Raw genomic sequence first — 17,975 nt, 5'->3', positions numbered from 1 at the left:
AAGATGTGATCTCTCCTGACAGGCCTCTATTTGGCAAACTGTCAATGTCACAAGCATTTCATGGCTCTGCTTTACAATTCCCCCAGCAGCGAATATTTACTGGGGCCATTTGCATGCTACTGTAATCTGCACCTTTACATTTTTTTATTACATATTTAAACCAATATCAATTCCTGTATTTCCCCACAAGTTTTAAATTGTGATTTATAGTAGTAAACACCTACTGGAGCTTGACAATTCAATTATAATAAAGATCATTTTATTAGCCATATACAATTTCTTGCTTAGAAATGTGTCTTTTTGTTTACCCCAACCTGCTCTCCATGAGACACACAGACAGGGAGAGAAGCTTGGGGTCAGAGTGCAGGGTCAGCCATTTATACGGCACCCCTGAAGCAGATGGGGTTAAGGGCCTTTCTCAGGAAGAAAGTAGGATTCCAATGGAGTAAGATTCCTCTGCTGGCCACAGGATACAAACCGACAACCTTCCAGCCACAGAGCCACCGTACTGCCCATATGAGCACTTACAATGTTAACAGGATTATTGTCATGTGGTGCATTAAAACACAACAAGAAACATGGAAAAACCCCAGGTGTGCATATTCAAAACTAAATAAGTAAAGTATAAAGTAAAGTTACATTATTAGGATCTAGTGTAGATTAGGGTGGATGAAAGAATTATTAAATCATGGCATAAATACAATATTAACATGTGTATTTAGGAGAGAAGAGTTTTGTAAGGAGAGTATATCATAGGGTCCTGCAGAGGCAGCCTGCTATTCCCAATGTCTGGTGTCTGATCTAGAAAAAAAGACCTGCTATGAACATCTGGCAAAAGAGGCACCATACCAGTGCATATCAGCCTAGGTTCTCATGCCCTGAAGCAAATCGCTCAGTGTGGCTCGGTCTGATTACGCAACCGTATATAGAGGTTCAGGTGCTAAATGGACAGAGAAGGCCAAGTGATTTTAGCAGTCCCAAGGGGTGACTTTTTTTAAAAGGTATTGGGGTATTGTTTTTTTTTAATATTGGTAAGTGTCATATTGGGGAGTGCTGCGTCCCTTTACAGTATGTTTACAATGGAAATATGAGATGATACTGGAACGGCACTAGCTCTTGCGTATGCTGTTTTGGCACAGAGCTCTTGGTAGGTGGTGCACTGTAGCAGTTCAGTTTCAGCTTCCAATAGCCACTTAGCAACAGTTCATTGGCACGTTGTCTGAGGTTGTGGTTGTCTGATGTGTAGTCACCTCACAGTCTGGAACAATAATGTCAATATGTCATATGTCAGAAATTAGCTTAGTTCCCCGAGGTATATTTGTACAAAAAATAAAGGCAGCAATTTTAAAAAAGAAACAAAATTAGACATTGGAACATAAGAATCTGTTTTATTTAATGCGTCTAGAATGAAAAGGGTTAAAACTTGATGATTAAACTCAGCCAAAGTTCATCATTAACCACATTCACAAGCTATTCATGAATTACCTTGTCCTCCTGTCCTTCTCACTGTTATTTTTTATGTTGTTTTGACTGTAAAAACGGTTAGTACCCCGCTAGGTGCTGTAACAGCAATTTTCACTTCTAATGCGATTTCCTTCAAATCATTCAAAGATCATTTTCAACAGTGCTGTCAGCTGTTTCCTGCACCTCCTTAATTTTCTGTAAAATCTGTTAAATACAGTAGCTGCATCTGCATCTGATGAATCACAGCTTCTTGTCTGTTTCCTTTTTGGCTGGTGCTAGTTTGCAGGACACTCACTTTAAAAAAGGTTTGTGCAACTTGTGTGCAAAATTACTGTAGAACTGTTCAAAAATCACAGCATTGTAGGTTTTACAATTGATACTTTTCCATATGAATTTTGCATATTGTCTTTCTCATGTTTGACCTCTTCCTGAGTCAAGGGAGAGCTGAAAACTCATATTAGCCCTAGCCAGCGCCTGGAGTTTCAGATGGAAGGACAAGGACTCAACCTATGTTACAATCCCAAACCCTTTGCAGAACAGCTGTTACCATTTACTTGGAGCACTCCCCCCTGCTGATAAAGAACACTTCTCTTTGAAAAGTTTTAATTTTTTATTTTTGTGGGAGCAATCATAATATACATATAAAGCTTTTAGTATTTTAGCTTTTATTCTGGGACCAAAAAAACAACAACAAGTGAATGTCAATTAGCAGGTAGAAGTAGCAGCCATAAAGAAGCAAATAACAGCTTTAAACCAGCCAGGATGCTCTACAAAGGTTGACTGTAATTGTCTCTGCTATTCACCTCAGCACTGCCATGTGGAATGAAATGCCTGCTACTTTAATTTAAAAAAAAAGTAAAAAAATACCTTCAAGATGTTCATAATCTCCATAAATGATCACCCCTTAAGTGTCTTGGAAATTAAAATGTTATTTTCCACTACCACCCCCTCAACATAATATGAGTTTCTTTCCTGAATATTAATGAAGTTGGTCATAGTCTGATTAAAAAAACTGTCTTAAGGACAGGGAAAAGACAGAGAAGCCTCTCCTAACTATCTCTCAAGACTTAAAAGGGAACTGTAGCCTCAGTTCCTCAGACCAGTTGTAAAATTTTGGTAACAATATGAATTCATTGACATTATAGAAAAAAAATACAAATTTCAAATTGAGCACAAAATGGTCATCTTTGTGAAAGCACTGTACTGTAAGTTGCCATGTTATCGCAAACCCCTGGTCTCACCGCGGGCGAGAGCAAGAGTTCCCATGCATTGTGACGTGACGTGGCCCTTCCTGCTCACTAGTCACTGTCGTGACTAGTGAAATGCAATGAACGAGTGACTAAGTACATCGGGCATTAAGTATTATTTGTCAGCAAAACCATCTCGAAGTTGAGAGCAATGTTTGTATTGGCTCAAAAGTGATGTATTCACAAGCCTACTTGTTTAAGATTTAATTAGGCCGCTTCACCTAGCCGGAATGGTATCCATTCTCAATCACAGCATATGGCGCTGCACATACAGCTGGAAATGTTGTATATTTTAAGATGTAAATTGGAGGTTTTACAAGTTACTGTGTATATTTTACTTTTCTTGTGGTTTGCAATAAATTGTGCCAAATGTGGTTTTAAAGGCATTCCTCAGTCCTCAAACGGCTCCTTGAAGATACTGTACTGTATTATCATACGGTGGTTTCTGGTCCCATGTGTACGGTCTTTCCAGATGGAGTGGGGGTACTGTGAGCCCTCTTTCTACATCTATTTTGGATATGCCCAGAAGTGATTAAGGGATGAAGTCAGGCCCTGCCTTGTCTGCCATTCTAAATCAGGACTGCATCTGATATATTGGCTCTCTGGGAGACTCCCCTGGCATCATTGGAATGAAGGAACAAGGAAAGGTGTCAAGATGAAGAAGGTTCCACAGCTGAAATGTTGTTTCCTTTCTTCTCTTTTCAGCACGCCTTTACTTGTTCCTTTGCAGCCTACGCATGCTGACGCAGCTCCCTCCTGTACTTGAACTACTAGCATTGGAATGAGCTCTCTGTTGGGATCCATGGAGCGATTGGGGTTTTACAATATTGTGTTTTTCAATACAATGCTTTGAAAATTAAAAGAATGTTCAGAAAAATTGATACATTTTAAATCACCTTTGTATCAACACTAACATAGCAATGTCAGGCTTGAGTAGGTGGCAATGATTTTAATATGTGGTAGACTCGATGTTCCCTTCTGAAACATATGTAAGGGAAATTGAAAATTTGAACAGCTCTTTGCTGGTTTGATTAAATCAAGCCCTGCGTCAGGGCCTAATCAACATCACTCCTTCTTCCTGTTCAATTAGGTTTCAGCATGTAATTTTTGACATTGTTTTTATTGCTTTATTGATCTGCAGAATTCAAACCATTTATGAAATCAGCTGGTGAAAAACATCAAAGCTCTTACATGGAAGAGCGTGCTAAACTCGGAACATCTGCCTTTGAATTCACATTGATGCCTGTGCATAAACCCATGGAATACTTATCTGAGTACAGGTGGGAGCCCTGCACTGTTGTCTTGCCAGCCTGTCTCTTCTGATTGCTCGAGGAGCCATCTGGAAGTGAAAAAGCAACTTGTTCACAGCGCAAAAAGGGCAAACCTGTACATTAAAGCAAAATGCAGAATGAGTTATTCCATGTAAACTGAATACAGTGGCCCTTGACACATCTAGCAAGAATGCAGTGGTTGTTGGTGATGACAAATTGATATTGAAAAGGGCATTCCGTTTAATTTATGCTGTTTTCCCCAGAAATTCGAATGTCTGAAATAGAAGGAACTGTCAACTCCTCCCTTTAGATTAAAGCTCTGTGTGCATCAGCTTTTTATATACTTTGCTTTAATCCCAGGAGACATGCATCCAGCTAAGTGAAAATTGAAAACAGTGATTGCTGCTAACAGCAATCCATATATTTTGAGTTTACAAACAATTCCCAAAAATCAGTTTGGAATGTTCATACGTGATTTACGTACAGTATATCTGCACTAAATAAAGGCACTAACATTATTAGTCATGTTCAATTTCATATGGTCTCTCACAAATGTATTTTAATATACTAATCGGGATACAAAAAGCACAACAAAATGAAAATTGGACCTGGTAGTATTTGTTTCATTTAAAGACCTCTCAGTATATTTATTAAATATCCACTTACAGTATATTGTACTGTGTTTTCCATAAGCATCTACTGTTAAAGATTTGATAAATGTTTTTTTTTTTCATAAATTTACTCAACACTCCACACTAATCTCAACACGGTTTTCATTGCAAAATTATTTTTCGGCTTCATTTTTAAAGGATCACATCTTTATATGACAGTATTTTGCATTCTGCAGAGAGAAAATTAAATGAAGGTCTGCTGTAGGTTTTCTCAGCAGAAAGTGGCTCGTTATCACTAAAGCTTTGTATATTTGCTTTTTTTTTCTTGAGCAATTTGTAGTTAAGTCAATGCTCTGATGATTGGCGGACAATTTAATTTAAGGTTATACTACATATTCTTAATATTGTTAAGAATAAAATTCACTTCCATTAATTTGCAACCCTTACTAACCCTTACCAAGCCTGCAGAAAATAACATCATCTACAAAAGAAGAATTGAAAAATATTTATGATGTGGACTTACCAAGCCCAGCACACTCACTGTTTTCATTCATGTCATTAAAGAAAAAAGTTCTTGCAGGGGTTTTATAATGAATTGCTTCTCTTTACCACTCAATCAGGGCACAATATCCTGTCTCTGTTCCTGTTAATGTGATCAATGTAAAATGTCAGAAGTCGGTGTAACTATTATTCATACTAGTCCAACCTCTTAATGATTAAACATTTGTACTGTTCCTTTAATATACACAAAAGTGAGTTGAATATTGTTCTTTTACTTTGCTGTATTCAGGACTTAAAGAATGTTCATCCACTTCTGTACATTCTATATAAGGAATATATAGAGTACAAGATAAGATCACTTTATTAGACATATACAATTTCTTGCATTAGGAATTTGTCTTTTTTCACATACTCCAGCTTGCTCTCCATGAGACACCGACAGGGAGAGAAACTTGGGGTCAGAGCAAAGGGTCAGCCATTGTACAGCACCCCTGGAGCAGTTGGGGTAAAGGGCTTTATTCAGGGGCCCAACAGAGTAGGATTCCTCTGCTAGCCACAGGATTTGAACCAGCAGTCTTCCAGCCACAGGTACAGATCCTTAGCCACAGTGCCACTGCTCCACCCAATCTGTTCCTTACTGTATACACACAGTATGACCAATACTGTATATGATATATTCTATACTTCTACAGTATATGTTCTATGAAAATACGAGTAGTCCTGTACTTTGCTGCCTGTTGCACCTATATTTAATGAACAAAAACATAATGGATTCACTGAATAAAATCTGAATAATGTTTTCTACAGTAAGAGAATGAATGGAACAGCCTTAATTGTGTTATAACAGTGTGCAGTTCCTGTGCAGCAGGGCGTTCCAACTCTGGTCCTCGAGGGCACCACTGTGTTTTCCTCTAGGTCTCTTCAAGTCATCAGCTGCACATGGCCTTGAGGAGAGGGTTAACTGATCTCGATTAAGGCTTAATTAGGCCAATTTAACACTCCTACACAAGTCTGAAGCTGCTGATGCTATTAATTATTACTGTTAATTTATTTGGCTGATGCTTTCATTCAAATCAACTTACATTTGTACCCATTTATACAGCTGTTTATATTGCTGAAGCACTCTTAGTGAAGTACCCTTCTCAAGGCAACAGGAGTGCTCCACCTGCAGCATTTTAACCTATAACCATCCAGTTACTAGTGCAGAGTTCTAACCAGCTCCACACAGCTACTTGCTGATATCTACACAACCTACTGAAGAGTGTCCCTTCAGGAGTGGACTTGCGACACCTACTATTTGATTTGTCTGGCTACAGGGCACACACATTTTAGCAGAATTATGAAGAAACATATTATGCCACTGTTCATAATACATTTAAAAGAATACAAATAGTTAAGAACTGAAATAAATACAGTGCAAGTGTAAATGTACTATAGGTGCACAGTCTCTTGCAAGGCTTGTAAATGAGTAGATTTGAATAATCCACTGATCTCTGAGATTGTCATAAAATAACCTTGTTTATTGCTTCAGTTGGTTTCAGTGAGGTTTTCTGTGCTTTCTGTGAAAGAATGAATTAAAAACAAGCATCTCCATTTTGTTTGTTTTGTACCGAAAATGGTTTTGCTTGCATCTGGATGTGTTCTCTTGATGGTGGGTGGGAGCTGTACAGTAGTTTGGTGGCTTCTAGCTCGTGTTGGGCCTGTGTTCAGTGGTTGCTTCTATTCAGGTCACATTCTGTTATGTCCAGGAACTTGGCTTGCGTGACGTGTGCTTGTCTTTATTTATTGTTAGATTCTTGTTCTTCTGACATGAGACAGTCCTGAACTCTGAGCTCAAGGGATTGTCTTCTGATTGCAATTGCTACTGAAGCCTGAAACTTTTATACCCTTATACAGTATATTGTGGAGGCACGACAGAACACACAGGGCTGCACCCACATCAATCAGCTTTTGTTTATACAACTTTTCCAGAACAAATGATCATAATTATCATAGAAAAGTGATGAAGTAATGTGTTGATGTTTTAATGCAGTGGTTCTCAAACTTTGTGGACCAAAGTACCACCCCTAATCCAACCAAAGAATCCAAGTACCACCTACAAGTCATCATCTCATAGGAACCCCAGAAATTCTCAATGACCAACATGAGTGCGTGTTCACACACACTCACACATACATACAGTATAATAAATATTTTAATATAAACTTTATTTGATATAGTGCCTTTAAAGGTGGCTTCTCAAACTGTTTTACAGAAAAAAAAACAGTAACAACAACAAATAAAAATAATAAAAAAGCACAATTTCAATGAGAGGGGTGAGCCTATTTAGTCGAGCAAAGCAGATGTGAATTAATTTTTCGAGCCTTGATACAATTCACAACAGAGTCTAACAGATTTTAAATCGTCAGGCATTTTCTTGACGGCAAAGGTCTCGCGGTGAATGTTGCAATGCGTCCATTCATTTCTGAAGCAACCTCTCTAATTCATGCAACTACACCTATATGTCAGCTTGTCATTGCTCTAGCACCGTCTGTACAAACTCCGACATTTTATCCAGTCGATGCCATTCTCTTCGATAAATTCATTCAGAAGCTGAAAAATGTGCACTCCTGTAGTTCCTGTTGGTAGCAGCTTACAGAATAGAAAGTCCTCATGGGACGTACCCTCAAACTCGTATCTAACGTAAACGAGCAAATTGGCCAAATCAACTACAGACTCATCTAATTGCAGTGAAAAACATCTGCTTATCTTAACGCGCTCTATCAACGTACCTTTAATATCATCCCCCATATCAATAATTCTATGAGTGACCGTGTCTTTCGGGGGGGCAGCAGGTCGAGCTCTTTAGCAGCTTTTTCTCCACACATAATAGTGTGGGGCTTACCTGCTTTAGCAATCCGCAATCTTGCATTTTTCTGTGTTTCCATTTTTATTTCCGTATTTATTTTAAGTTTTTATTTCATGCGCATGGGAGCGAAACACAGAGACGCTCCGTGTATTTTTCTCGAATTAACTTAGAACAGTTCTTAAATATTTTTCTGTTATCCATCACGCTTTCCTGTGCTCACAAGATTACCAGCGTTCGTAGCGTGTATTTGTATGCATTCCTGTGTTTACAATGTTGGCATTGTTCCAAAATCACGCACATTCTCCTACCTCCCTATTTGCTGGAGATAGCTTTTGTTTTAAATACAATTGGTCACTTGCGTCCGTAGCACGCATTCCTATAGAGTGATATAGAATTACACAGTATCTCTTGTGTCCACTGAAGTATTAGCGCGCACTGTATCATAGTACGTAGGCTGCGTATTCGACACGTATTAAAATACGAAAAAACGTCCCGATTTTTCAGCGCACACAACAAAGTTCCAGGGTCATATGGCGTACCAGCTGGCAGCGCTCCACGTACCACTCCTGGTACGCGTACCACAGTTTGAGAACCACTGTGTTAATGTATAGCGCACTGTGAATTTTCCATTCTAGTTTCTTGCAATGCAGCATTGACTTAGACAGGAAAATATCTGCCAGGAGTGACCTGGAAAGCTACAGTACAATTCAGCAGGCCCCTTAAAGCTACAGGCTTTTTTTTTATTTCAAATGAGCTGTATTTACTCAGGTACACAAATCACCTGCTTGAGTGTAAGAAATGAAAAGAGTTTTAGAAACTGGAGAGCTAATCATGGCCTTCCGGACTTGCTGTGTTATGTTTACTGTCTATACACTGTATATAGAGATCATTAATGTATCCAATAAAGGTTAGGAGTTTGTGTTTCGTGAAATTTTGATTTTGAGGGCCATGGCTGTATGGGCCAGGGCTCTTTATTATAGAATTTTTTTTTTGTGACAAAAAAGGACTCTAAAGCCTGCTTTCCAGGACAATACCGATATCCATACAACACTAAGTCTTTCACACCCTGTTTATACCAAAGCATCACCAATTAGCCCCATGTGAGTACATGTTAACTAACCACAACCAATAATCTAATTAATTACCTCATTAACTCAGCCATCTACATTGGGGAAACAGGAAGGAGACTCGGAGACAGCTTCAGAGAACACGTCAGGGCTGTGAAGATTAAAGATCTCTCCAAGCCCATTGTTTCTCATTTCACCTCTGACGGCCACGACCACTCTAATCTCTCCGTCTGTGTTCTCAAAGACGGTTTTCCGAACTCATACATCAGAAAGACCACCGAAACCAAAATTATTCTGCAGCTAGGATCACACATTCTCCCTTCTCTTAACGACAGACTACTGTTCTTTTAAATTTTCTCCATTCATTGGAAGTTTCATTTCACACCTCTCTGCACCCATTCTGACTTCACACCTCTTGATTGGCCTCTCTTTCTGTCCCCTGCTCCCGCCTCTCACTCCTCCTCCCTCCCAACCTTTGTTCTCCCGCTACTTTACCTTTGCCTACTACCCTGTCTCTCTCACACCTGAAGAAGGCTTCAACGGCCGAAACGTTGTGTTCTCTTTCTTCTTTTTTTTCAGCATGGAATAAACCTATTACTTGTTCCATTGGGATTCTTATTTGCACTGTTCTCTCAGGACTTGAAAATTACAACAGACAACCCCACACAATTTGCGAAACGGTAAATAATGACAACAAAACACAACAACATACTGTACAACGGGTAGTACAGAACAATAAACACACTAGATACAGAACATGTACATGGTAGTGAAACATGCAGAGTGCAGGGGTTTGCTGAATGCTGAGGCATTTACACAGTTAGCCGATGTGCCCGTGAGTTGTAGATTCTTAAATTCAATTCTTGATGGCAGTTCCCTGTTGGCCAAGATGGATCTTGTATAGTATGCGCTCAGTGACACACTACCATTGAGGGTTATGCTACTAACGTGCCGTGGATAGAGTGGGTTGAATTTTGCTGTGCATACACGTGAATTTGCCAATTGTTTTATATAGACTCATACTCGCCCAATTCAGAATCACGCCTTGAGATATCGGCTCACATCGATGCAGAAAGGATGATAAAAGCGCAGACATGTTCTTCCAAGTCACCACCTAGTCAACTCATTCTTGTTTCACCATACCTCAAGCTCTGGGCATTCTTCCAATTAGGGGAATAGTGTGCCCATCGTCACAAGCCTGCAGGCACCCCAGCAGTGGCTGTGGTTGCTGTTATACTAGTAACACCTAATGGCCTACTAACCCAAACAAGACCTCCAGTGTGCACCACCAAGGGAATTCCAGTCACAGTCAACTAGTGGTAATACCCAGGTGTCACGGAAGACAGTTCTGACTCCCGTGAAACGTGTAGTTTAAGACCCTGTGCTTGATGGTATAATCTGGAAGTGACTGGAGAAGGACATCAGGGATGGCATAGCAAGGTAAGCTTGGGATGACAGGCAGGGGATGATGACTTGAGTGATCCGGTGCTCGGGGGGCGGGGAGTAGGCTAACGAGTCCAAGGAAGTCCAGAAGGGAAAATCGGGGCACGGTCCGTAATCCAAAAGCCAGGTAGTCCATCCATGACAAAGACAGTTAACACAGGGAACAGGAACGTTGAACCAGGAACATGGGAGATTAAAACCATAATGAGGCAAGGTGCTCTGAGCCCTGGACTCAGAGGTCGGGATCAGAATCCCGTGCCCGGTGGTAGGCGGGCTTCCAGGTGTCCGTTTTGGAGTGAGGTCCTGTATGGATAGAGGCACACAGGAGACCCTCAGTGGATCAGATTTCTGATTCAATGCAACGCAAGGGTTTCCAGTCTCCAGAAATCAGCAGCAACTGGTTACTTTGTTCATTCAGAAAAATACACCCGTAAATCAAGTTGTTCTTGTTAAGCCTTTGAAAGCATTGCCAATATATAATGTTTCTATTACTGCAGATTAAAAAGAAAGGGGAGCAAATCAGAAACTGTTTATTCAGTATCCAGCTTTAAAAATAGTTTCATTAACCAGTAGTTCAATAGTTATGAGGCTTCTCCCATAATATTTCAGTATTTCATGTTTAAAGCTGGAGAGCCTTAGCAATTAAATGACTAGCTAGGAAGATGAAAAAAACAGTTTGTTTGATAATTTTTTTAATGATTTTTTTTCTTTTACTTGATGTTTGATGTTGATGTCTCCACTGGTACTTTTTGCTGACATTTTTTTCAGTAAGGGTTTCAGTAACATGGTCTTCAAGCAAGTTCTTGATACTGTATATCTATTTAGCCTAAAGCAATGGAATAGAGGGACGTGCTCCATACATTTGCTCCTTAAAAGCTGGGTTTTGTAGGTAGTGTGATTGATGAAGCATGACTGAGATACAGGGGCTGCTATCTTTTAATCCACACTCCTTATCTAATGTAATAGTATCTTCAAAGTCACTAATCATAAGAGTGAAATAAGTCTGTAAAGAGAAGATTTTTCTTAAAAGCACAGGTATTTTTTTCAACCTCTGTGTTTTTGAACATAAATTACTCTCCAACGAGATTGTATCTTTATTTTTCCATCAAATCAAACCATTTCATACTTCTGAAGTCTTTAATTCAATGGTAAAAGATACGGTCTTTATCATCAGAGCACTTGGTGAAAACAGATTATTTCACTTCTGAAGCTATGCAGCCTGAGAGGAGGAATGGCCTATACAAATTGGCTCAACATCTTAGAGTCTTATCTTGCTGGGTTGAAGATAGTTTGGCTTTTTCAATACTCAGATAATTGGAGGCTTTACTACCATAGACAGTCTGCCCAATACTTCAAGCACTTAATCACAAAGTTTTAAAGTTTAAAGTTCTCTGCTAGCAGAAGTTTAAATTACTTTTAAAAATGAAAAGATGATTAATCCATAATGATTACAATTATTTTAAATAAAATGAATATTATGGTGGAAAAGCAACTCTCCCTTTATAATCAAAAGTGAAGTTACTCTTACACACATGAAACTCTTTCATTGCAGTTTCCTGTTGCATTACTTTTAGAACTTTATCTCTTTAAACATATACATTTGTGATTTACAGGTCGGAGTGTTGGCACTGTGGCTAAGGATCTTCCCCTGTGGCTGGAAGGTTGCTGGTTCAATTCCTGCAGCCAGCACAGGAATCCTACTCTGTTGGGCCACTGAGTGAGGCCCTTAACCCCAACTGCTCCAGGGGTGCTGTACAATGGCTGACCCTGTGCTCTGACTCAGTTTCTCTTCCTGTCTGTGTGTCTCATGGAGAACAAGCTGGGGTATGTGGAAAGACAAATTCCTAATGCAAGAAATTGTATAAGGCTAATAAAGTGATCTTATCTTATGTTTGTATTTGAGCCATTAAGCACTAAATTACTTTAGAAGTAACCCCAGTGCTTCACGGAGCAGAATTCTTGCACAAAGGATCCTGAAGTCAAAAGTCCGTAGTCAGGTGGGTTGAGACACAGAGCAAAAGGAGTCTCCTAACTGAAAGGTACAGGTGTTGTATTCGGTCCCTGTCCCCTTGTTCCCCTGCCCAGCAGCTATAGGTCTCTTCAATTCAAAACCAGCCTGAGCAAGGATGAGGCTTCAATTCGTCCAAGTAAGTGAATTGTGTTTAGATGGATAATTAAAAACTCTTGTAGACCACAAGAATTTATATTTTCCAGTCCTTCAGGATTGGGGTGGTCACAACTCGATTAAAGCCTAGGACATTTCTGACTGCACAGAGCAAAACCTCAAGTTGGTCCTCTTTATTTTAATATCTTAGGCTAAGACTGTTTACTGTACCATCCTTTTAAGCCATTTTATAAACACCTGACTAAGAAAGATTCTAATGAAACTGCTTTTCAGTTTTTCTTCAGAAAGGACTTCCCATACAGTGGAACAAATAATAGGCTCCATGCCCGAAACGTTGTGTTTTCTTTCTTCTCTTTCAGCATGGAATAAACCTATTACTTTGCAGCCTACGCATGCTGATGCAGCTCCCCACCTGAACTACTACTTCCCATACAGTGCCTGGTTTCAGTGACCTGAGTACTTTATCTGCTGGTTTTCAGTTACAAAAATGTGTAGCTAGCAAATTATTAGTTAAATCTAGAGTTCAATTAAAAGAACCAAGAACTCAGCTGGATAATTTCCTAGAACAATGAAGGAGCTGGCATTGGAATTGTCTGGAGCTGGTTTGGGATAATTTACAGAGTAAGACAGAGCTATTCAATTCGCAGCCCTTTCAATCCACTCCATGACATAAGTTTGCTCCAGCCAGCCCTTGAATTCAATTATGAACCAGGAGGACTCATTGAACAATTTAACAAACTAAAAGTGAGGGGTCCATGTGTGGGAAGTCTAATAGGTAATGAATGCACTAAGGAACCAGCATGAGCCACATAAATGCGCTACAAAGGGTTGTGGCAATGGCACAGAGGATTATAGGATGTGATTGTACCATCAATTGGTGAGATCCACACCATCCACTGTCGCAATAAAGCCCAAACCATCATTCAGGATCCCAACCATCCCGGCCATAAACTGTTCTCCCCCCTGTGCTCTGGCAAGCAGTACTGCACTATTAAAGCAAGGACCACTAGACTCAAGAACAGCTTCTATCCCACTGCAGTACACATCTTCAACAGCTAACTGCAGTGCCTTAATACACATCTGCATTATGCACTTTACAGTACATACAGTAGTCTACCAGTTTTTTTGGGTCTCACTACTACATATTTATTTTTCCACAACTTATTTATTGTTCCGGTTGTCTACATTGCGTGGTGTCTGTTGTACTGTTGTACTGTGCGATTAAGAATTCCAATGTATGTGTACAGATGACAATAAACTACTCTACTTATGCAGCAAGAAAGCTCAAACAAGTCAAATAAGTGTGCATAGCATACAGTACATGTAAACCTAATGTTTCAAGCAGGCTTCTTAGTCTTTTTATGCTTTAATTTCTTATACACTTTTCAGAATCATTTTCTTCATTTTGAGGTTTCATATGCAAGGCTACATTTGTTTTCTTTATGTGAATTGGTGTTTTAAAGTCTGAAATACAACATTTGTGATCTTATCCTGTTCTAGACCTGAAAAAGAATTGAATAGTTTCTTTTTGTGTTGTAGGTAAGATTCATTTGTTCTCTTTTTTATTGTAAGGCATTGGAGGGGTTCTCTCCTCCTGTTAAAACATTTTTTTTTTCATCCAGTAGCTTGAAACAGCTGCAAATGAATGAACTGTAATCCAGAGGCAATTAGAGGTTTAACAGTGTTGTAATGGCTTCTGAGGATTAACACACAGATCCTTGGAAGCTCGCTGTGGCTGCTCTTACAATGGAAAAGGAACTTAAGTGCTGGGACTGATCTCGTGGTATTCTATTGTTTGGCCAAACAAATAGAAATATATAAATTTCAATGTCAAATCGAATGTAATTTATTTTTTAACAGGAAAGTTAACATTGTGCTTAAACCAAAAACCCCTATCAGACACAGAGGCAGGAGCAGGGGGAAGTCGGTTAATTCCATTGATAAAGGATTGTTGTACTTGTATGGTCTCTGAAGCTTTGTCAATAAGATTAAGAATAATTGCTTGCATTTTTATGTAGCGCTTTTCATCCTGCAGAATCCCAAAGCAGTTTCTAGATATGAGGGCAGCCACTTCATCCCTCACTGAAGAGCAGCACCATGCTGGGTGATATGCACCATTCTGGAGCCCCACTGCGCATCAGGTCAAGTGGAGAAGTGAGAAAGAGCTTCACCAATTGAATTAGAGGGGAGCTGTAGGGAGGCCAGGATCTGCAGAGCCAGTGGAGGGTTTAGCTGCCATTCTGGTACTTATTACTGTTCAGATAAAAGTGATAATTATAAAAATAATAAAAATCTGGAAAGGTGGGAGTCAAGTATCACACCAGCAAAGGTATAACTGAACAAGTGAAAAACCTGTGTGTTAAACCTGTGCATTAGACTCCATGTTTTAATGCGTGGGATTGCATTATATAACATTATATTAGACTGAAGTAAAATAGGTTAATGAGATTTGATTAGCTGAAGAGATTAGCATTTTTCAGTCCTTTGTGCCTTTCCTGGAGAATCCACGTTATCTTTTATGAAGTCATATTCTTTTTCTTTGTAGACAAGTAGTATATTGATTCACTGTGCAATCATTTGAATTATCTCTCCAATATGCTTGAGAGTATTGTAAAATGTTTTCTTCAATTTTTCACCCAGGAATTGTTTTTTAATCAAATCAGTTTTTGCTATTTATGCATAATTGAATACTAAAATAAGTTAATTGCAATGTAGAATGGCTTGTATTTTTTTAATGTGATATGTGATAAAAAAGAAATTGTGTGAAATCTAATTTTGTCTGGTAAATCAGCAGAGAGCTGAAGTTCATTTTCTCAGTTCTCTTAATAAAAGTTGTTAGTTTTGCTCTTTGTGTTTTCAAGATCAGTATGTTGAATCAGTATATTAACCAGTACGGACTCCATGCACCTGCTGTATTCGTCATCCATTGAGAATGCTGATCTGTGAATGTGATTCCTAAGGTTTTGGAGCATAACCAGTTTGTTTGTTTTTTGTCTAAAATAAAAATATGCCGTATTTGTTTCTCTTAAACTGAATACCAGGAAGGGATCAATGTTTTTATAATGATGACAGCGTGTGTAGGATGTAAAGTGCTCTCATTTCTATTTCTGTTCTTTCTATCTGCTTACCTTGGAATACCACTAATATTTTTCTTCAGGGATTAATTGCTTGAATACCCCCTTTCAATTATTATTGTGTGTTAAATATTCTATAAAGAGCAGTAGGGAAACGTAGTTTGGATTTTTTTTTATTTTTGGTGAGTAATGCAGATAATCACAAAATGCAGATTTGTTGGGTGCCACAAAAGGCAGCTGTCTAGTTGTGTGGTCTGCAAGTAGGACTGTTGAAGTACCTGATTCATTTTACTTTCTTACTTTGCTTTTTTTGGAATGGGGGGGGGGTGATCTTGCCAGGAAGGAAATTAGATGTACAGTTTATAGCTGTGCTGGTGGTCCTTTCATCCTGCCCTGATCTCACTGGCTCTCATGCTAACCCCGTTGCTGTCAGGATTGTAATCCCTCCCCCTTAAGGGCGCTCCGGCTCTTTCACATTTAAGTTGATTTTGTGCACCTGCTTCCTGTTCCAGCCCACCTTAAAAGCCAGACGTTCACTCTGTTCCAGGCTCTGCAGTGGAATACGGAGGCCCGGAGGCCCACCTACTACCAGGCCCCATGTCCATGACTTGAGGGCATAGGCCTTCTATTGATGTCCTGACCCAGCCTAGTCTGGGACTTGGAGCGCCTGGTCCCGTTGCCCATTTTTATTCCCTGTCCTTGCACCGGATCACCGGCTTTTAACTGTATTATGTTTTCGTCTCCTCCTGGATTTCACGGCTTTTGGACTTCGCCCCGGTTTTCTACCTACGGACTTCCTCGGATTTGATCGCCTGGACCACCTACCCCCCAAGCACCAGTGCACACTCGTCACGCACCCCTGTTCGTCTACCATCCCAGTTCCTTGTCTCCTCCCTGTGACTGTTCACTCCCTTCGGGATTCTGCTGTCTGCATAGGGTCCTGAAAAACGCATCATAACAGTTGCTATCTGGGAAATAATCTCCACAGTACATGCTGCTGTCATGATTAGCTCCTAGAGGCAGAGGAAAGGCAGCTGTCACGATCGTCATCCCTCCTTTTAAGGGCACTCCGACCCTTTTGTATTTTAGTTGATTATGTGCACCTGTCCCCTGTTCTGTCTCTCATTATTTAAGGCAGGCACTCTTGCTATTCCTGGCTTAGCACTGGGAGATGAACGCCCGGAAGCCCGCCTACCAGCGGGTTCAGGAGAGACCCGATGGCAGAGGCTTCCTCACGGGGTCCTGACTGATTTGAGTCCGGGGGTCGAAGCACCTGGCCTCGTTACCCTGTTTTTACTCCTTGTTCCTGTTCCAGATTTTAACTTGTTCTGTCTTGGATGGATCCCCTGGTTTCTGGACTCTGGACTGCACCCCAGATTCCCCCTTTGGACTGTCTGGATTGTTTGCCTTCACCACACCCCCCGAGCACCAGATCACTATCTGTCATCGCATCCTGATCCTCTGCGTCTTTTCCCTGTTGTCCTTCTCCACTTACTTCCGGATGATACCGTCTGCATAGAGTCTTAAACTACGCTTCACGGGAGCCTGGACCGGCTCCTGTTACAGCAGCTTGAACAGCCTCTGCATTTCCCGTCAGGTCAGGGCAACAGCTCAATAAGAGAAGGGGGGGTGTTTGTGTGCTGGTTCCCTCCAGTAGCTCTGGGATATCCAGGGCAGACCACTGCTCCGATTGCTGTCTGCTGCCTGTTTCAGTGTTGTGTGGGATTATTAACTGCTGTGAAGATGCCATTAGCACAGATCTGCAGGTCAACCAGTGTCTGTGTGAAAATGCAAATATTTCCCCAATGCGTGAAAAAAAATAGCCTTTGTAAACATTGTGTATTTTGAAAGACCCTAATCACATGCCTAATAAATTTACACTGCCTGCCATGAGGCACAGGAGATGTGAAACAGTTTTCCCATTAACAAGTAGAAGCCCATTGCTCTTCTTCTAAAAAAGCAAATCTAACATAAATTAATTAAATGTGCATGCAGAGAGAATAACAAAGCAAAAGTAACAAAAAGCTGCAAGTGTTGTCTTGTCTTAATTTAATGTATTTATCACACTTTAATTATTTAGTTCTGGTTCTCAGCTAAAGCCTAAAAATTTAATATGTTCAGTTTTCTTTAGCATCCCCCTACATCCCACTACGATCAACAAGCTTGTCAGACAACACCAAAGTCACTATCACCCTTTTGTCAGATGCTCTGTAGCTACCAGCACTTCTCCCTGGAAGGTCATTCTTGCGTGTGTAGCAGGGCTTTGATAAAGGTATATTCTGTTTTGTTTCTTCAGAGACGAGCAGTGCATGAGAACCCAGGGA

Source organism: Lepisosteus platostomus, chromosome 4, assembly GCF_059453375.1.
Source record: "Lepisosteus platostomus isolate fLepPlt1 chromosome 4, fLepPlt1.hap1, whole genome shotgun sequence".
Lineage (NCBI taxonomy): Eukaryota > Metazoa > Chordata > Actinopteri > Semionotiformes > Lepisosteidae > Lepisosteus > Lepisosteus platostomus.
This window is presented reverse-complemented; position numbering follows the sequence as displayed.